Source organism: Eubalaena glacialis, chromosome 2 (genome assembly GCF_028564815.1).
Source record: "Eubalaena glacialis isolate mEubGla1 chromosome 2, mEubGla1.1.hap2.+ XY, whole genome shotgun sequence".
NCBI classification, from domain to species: domain Eukaryota; kingdom Metazoa; phylum Chordata; class Mammalia; order Artiodactyla; family Balaenidae; genus Eubalaena; species Eubalaena glacialis.
In genome coordinates this window covers 185,408,278-185,414,277 of record NC_083717.1, presented here as the reverse complement: position 1 = coordinate 185,414,277, position 6,000 = coordinate 185,408,278, and positions in this window count along the sequence as shown.

The following is a 6,000-nucleotide window of genomic DNA, read 5'->3' as shown; positions in this document are numbered from 1 at the left end:
ATGGCTGTGATAGATGTGCCAGGCACTGGGCTAGAGGCTGGGTGTGGCCAAGATGTTAACAGTCACACGTATCTACAGCTTCCTCTTCATTTCCCAGCTTGCCTTGCAGTAAGGTGTGGGTCATGTGGCCAATGGGCAGTGAGCAGAGTGAAGTGTGTGGCTTCCAGGCCAATGGAGTTAGGAGCTAGTGTGCCTGCTCTCTCTTTCCCTGCCCCTTGGAGGCCATGTTTCCAGAAGGTGTAACTATGATATGGAGAAGGGTCCCTAACATTCTTGTGCTAAGACCCTGGGATTTGGAAGTTATTGCAACAGCTAGTGTTAGTGATCTTGGCTGGGGACTCAGGACAGAACAATCCAGACCTGGTCTTTGCCTTTATGGAGGCTACACTCTAGTGGGAATGGTGCTCTCAGTTTTTGCAACTGCCTTTAGAATTCAGACCTCAGATTGTGCCAAAATTATTAAACTGTGTTTTAAGTGCAGGGTATGGTACTGAAAACAAATTATGCCTGATTACATTGGCATTTAAGCGTTTAATTCCACTAGTACAATCATGCAATAAATATTTTTTGAACTCCTACAATGTACTAGTTATTGTTCTAGGGGATACAGCAATGGGCAAACCAATGTGTCATGTTTATAAAACACTTAGAGCCCAGTGAGAGAGACAGACATAAACAAATTAACAAATATATATATTACAATTAACAAATAAAATACATAATGTAAATATAGATATACAGTATAATGTCAGGTAGTGATAAGTGCCATGAAGACAAACAAAGCAGGTCAAGGACATTGTGTCATAATTAGGAGGGCTGATATTTCAGATGGGGTAGCCAAGGAAAGCATTCTCTGTGAAGGCCCATTTGAGACATGACTTCAATGCAATGTAGGGCCATCCATGAGGACACCAAGGGGGAGAATATTCTAGGGAAAGGGCCCAAAAAGGGAAAGTACCAAAGCCATTCTGGCAAGTCAGGCTCTGTGCCCAAACTCTGGGAAATGGCAGATCCACCAATTGCAAGGAAAACTTGTGGTTGGGCTTAGATGGGCCAACTCACATTTCTGGAAAATAATTTAGGCTCCCAAATCTATATTCCCAATGATTTGACTGACCTTATACTTTGGATTTAAGCTGTGTCCATGCATTTTTGAGCAAATAGAACTTATTAAAGTCACATGTTGCATTGTTCATGTTAATATCCATGTGGGTTTCCAGTGATGTCACCTACTCTTTGATGCACCAGCTCTAGATTTCTGCAGCTTTACATTGCTTTCCCTGCCTAATCCCTGGGTACCCAAATAGATCCAATGGATCTGTTAAAGCACAGAAAAAATATTGTAAAATTTTATGAATATTTTTATCTCCTCCTTAAAATGTCTATTTTTATTTGTTTCATTAAGGCAAATAATGCATCAGGGCGGTCATACATGTATATAATTTATAAATAAATGAAGAAACATATTTTGGAGGTACTACTTTTTCATTTTACTAATAGAGATGCATCAGCCCATTAGGCTTATTCAAGCCTTTGTCACATATGTCGTTGTGAGTCATGGCTTCCCACAGTTCGGGAGAACAGCTCCAACCTGCCTAGTTGACCAGATGGCCAATACAATTAGATATGAGAAAAAATCTGAACAAGGATCTTGATGGGTGCTGATTTTGCATTTTGAAGATGTTCTTTACATGCAAAAATATTGGATTTCCCAGAGTCATTCCTTATTAATGAGGCTAACAATAATCCGAAGGAGGTCTCCAATCTCTGATTAGAAGGAATATACGTGGTGCAAACTGCAAGAGGACAAGTGAACGACAAACACAGACCTTACAACCTCTCCAGGCACCAGGGTCAAAGCCAAAATATGACATGGCCGTAGTGTGCATAATATATACATTGTAACGTACAAACAGAGAAGGAGGAACGCTGCTGGTGTTCCAGGGCAGAACTGGGCAAGTCGCTTAAATTATCTGAGTTTGGGTTGCTCATCTGCAGAGCGAGATGATAACGGGCAGTGACTATTTCACAGGGCTGTTGTGAGGCTGCCAGAGGCAATATCCACAAAGACTGTGATCTACACATTGTATGGGAAGAAAATTGCCACTGCATTCACTAAGGAGCTTCTATACGCTTGGGCTGTACACCAGCATCCCATTCAGAGCTCCCCCAAACAATCTAAAGTAGACACGATCACTATTTCATTGCTGGGCTCACAGAGATTAAGTAATTTTCATAAGGTCCCACAGTTAGTGAACAGTTGACTAGAATTGAACCCTGTACCATCTGACTCCGCATGGAAGCCTTTCCACTCCATCAGGCAGACGTCCAAGAGGTAGGGCATTTGGAAGAAAGCCATACTAGTAAAAGAGATGTCCTGGGGCAATCTCGTTTTTCAAAGACCCTGCAAGAAACTGTCACCTATGTGAATACAGCATCCTTCTGTTTGGTCGTTAAATTAAAAAGAACCAAAGATGTATTTTTTTTCATAGAAGCCACCCATTCTTGTTGTGAAAACGTCAACACACAGGAATACGCAGAAAGAGGAAGTAAAAGTCACCCCAGCTGGTAAGTGTGCATCATTCCAGGATAATCCGGAGTTTATCTCCTTCCAGAGCCCTCTATGCATATTCTTTAGTTGCTACATATATAGGTTCTTACCCTCTACAGTGTATTGCGAATGGCATTATTCTCTTATTTCCTCATGTTCAAACCAAACCAAAAGACCAAGAGGGAAGAGAAGGGGAATCAATATTTATTGAGTGTCCACGACATGCCAGCCCTTTACATATATTCACTGATTTTTACCCTAACAGTCACCCTACGACCCTGGAACCAAAATCTCCATTTACGGATAAGGACAGTGAAGCCATGAGGGGTTAAGTAACTTGTCCACAGTGAGCTGAAGCCAGCTCTGACTGTCCCCAAATCCCACCTTCTTGCCAAAGTCCACACTGACCCAAGCAGTGTCAGGACCACCATTTTTCCAGAGCTCTGCGTACAAGAAAGGGGAGCCCCAAGTCCCATGTGGGGATGGGGATAACATGTCTGCGTGTGTGTGCGCGTGTGTGCGCATGTGTGCGCGTGCATGTGTGCGCGTGCATGTGTGTGCGCGTGTGTGCACAAAGTGTTTGCCTTCGACCCCTTGAACGGCGTCAGCCTCCCTGATGAGCCTGAAGCTCCAGCCCACGGGAGGAGGCCACACTGCCCTGAGTCCCTTCCCCTCAATTTCCAGCGCCCGAAGCCGAGTCACTTACACAGCCTCCCCCACCTGCTTCCCTTTTACCCCCTGGAGGCCAGAGGTGGAGGACAAGGGCAGAGGAAGGCCCGGAAAACACACGTCCTCACTGTTTGCTCTGTGCAGACCCTCTTCCCAGGAGGCAGTGTTGACCTAGCTGTGTTTACCTTACTTGCCCAACACTCTGTAAGGTGGACGGTTGAATACGAGGCCCCAAAGCCTGTGTAAGTAGAATGGAAATCATTGATTTTGCCGAAATTCTGGAGGCAACTGTGTTTTTGTTCCCAGTCATTTCACTGAATTATTTCATTTCTAGTTGCCTGCTGTGAAAATCACCACAGCACAGCTCCAAGGATGAAAAAAAAAAAGGGAAATCATATTTATTGAACCAGACTTTTCATGATTGGTATCTCATGTAATCAATCCTCCCTGGAACCCCGTGGTGGGGAAATTATCATCCCCATTCCACAGAGTAGATGAAACCAGTAAATGGATCCAGGTTCTCAGCTCCCAAAGGCAAGTCTGGGATTTGAACTGCTTCTCTGCTCCAAACCTGGAAGCCTTTTGGACATCAGGAAGGGGAAGGTGGAGGGGAGAGAGGGCAGTTCCTTATAAAGTTCCACGTAGAAGATCCTATCACTAGCCATTCCACCCGAGAGAAATGAAAACATGTTCACACAAAGACGTGCACGTGAATGCACATAGGAGCCTGATTCCTAATAGTCAACATCAGAAACAACCCAGACACCTCTCCACAGATACACTGATTGTGGTCCATCCCCAAGATGGAATTGTACTCAGCAAGAAACACAAGCAAATTGTTGATAGAAGCAATGACTTGGATGAACTTCAAAAACATGCTGCTGAACAAAAGACACAAAAAATGTACAGAATGTATTCTCCCATTTACATGCCCATCTAGAAGAGGCTAGACTAATCTATGGAGACCAACACCCAAACAGAAGTTACCTTCAGGGGGAGATGGGGAGGTAAATGGAAAGGAACTTCCTGGATTGAGGGATTTGTTCCTTGCATGTTGATCCGAGTGGTGGTTACACAGAGGTACACAACTGTAAACACGTATTGTGCCGTACATTCAGGATTTATGGTTTTACTGCATGTGAATAACACCTTGGTGAAAATAAATACATAAAAAGTAAGGGAAGCGAGCACGGCACGTATCAAGGTGGTAGCAATTGAGAAGAGGGTTCAAGAAAGAGGTTTTATCGATTCAGTCTATTTATTCTCTCCAAGCCTCACCTGCAGAGTGGATATAACAAGATCTTTATTGCAGAGCTGATGGGAAGATGAGAGTCTGTGTACACAGTGCGGGGTACCCAGTAGCCAAGCAGAGAATGGGGAGCTTTTGCTGGGATTATGCTGTGAGCAGCTGGGGCAGGGAATGGCAGGGTCAGCTCCTGGGCAGGCGGGCCAAGAAGAGAGGCCCCCGCACATGCCAGGCTGAGCCTCAGGGAAAACGGAAGGAGGGGACAGCGGGCATGACGCGATCCCCTTCCCTGGGTGGCATTTCACCGTTACAGCTCAGCCTCCGCTCTGCTGACCTCCCATGAACCATTCCCCTTTTCTCGTGGGGCAGAGGAGGAAGCAGATGGGGAAGCCGCTCTGGGTGATGGGGGAGGCCAGGCGTGGCAAGCAGGACAACCAGGCTCTACATCCAGGCTGTAAGGGGCAACCGGCCACCCCTCTCCCCTCGGCCTTCCCATGGCGGGGGCACGTGGGAGGGTCCTCAGATGATGACTTCTGACTGGCCTCAAATAGACAAAACAGCTGCTTGTTTTTTAATCTAAGAAGTTGCATGCCCCATGCAAATTTTTAGCATCCTGAAGGTTTTCACATTTTCACCCCAACAAGGCACCTTAACCATCTAATGATAAAACAAAAACAAAAACGCTCCATTTCTATTCTCCTTCATTTATTTTAACTCAGTTCATCAAGCACCCTGTGGGCACCCATTTTGCGCTCAGTCCAGAGTCAGAGAGATGGAAAGACCAGGGCCTTGGCCTCAGTTAACCGCAGTCTGGTGGTAGAGCTGAGCCGCGGGGTTTGTGCCTTGCCCTGAAGTCACACAGCCTGGTTCGAATCTCCCCTCCACCACTCCCCAGCTCTGTGATCTGGGGCTAGTTGCTTGACATCTATGAGCCTCAGTTTCCCCATCTGTAAAACGGGGGTAACAAAAGCACCCACCTCATTAGGCATATTGTGAGGATAAGAAGAGTTCATCTCTCTGAAATGCTTAGGATGGTGTCTGGCACGCACGACCTGCCCAGTAAGTGTCAGCTATTATGATAAACATTATAAAGGAGGTGGATGAAGCACTGTGGAAGCAGCAAGAAGGGACACCAGGATATGAAGGTGGGGGATCAGTAAGGCTTATCGATGAGTCTGTCCTGGACCTGGATGCGGAGGGACACACAGTGTCAGCCATGCAAGGAGGCAGAGAAAGATGCTTCCCTCGCGAGGTGGAGAGCAGCCTGGCAGACGCTGGCAGCCTAGGAGGCAATGCCGGGCCAGTGACAATGTGACAGTGAGATGGAGGTGTGAGCGTGACTGGGATCTTGGTCAGGGATCAGCATGTTTGTTCTGGGAAAGCCGGACAGTAAATATTTTAGGCTTTGAAGGCCGTACGGTTTTTGTCACAACTACTCAACTCTGCCCCCGGAGCATGAAAGCAGCCTTGGACAATGAACGAACGGGCGTGGCTATGTCCCAGTAAAACATAATATGTGGATGCTGAGAACTGA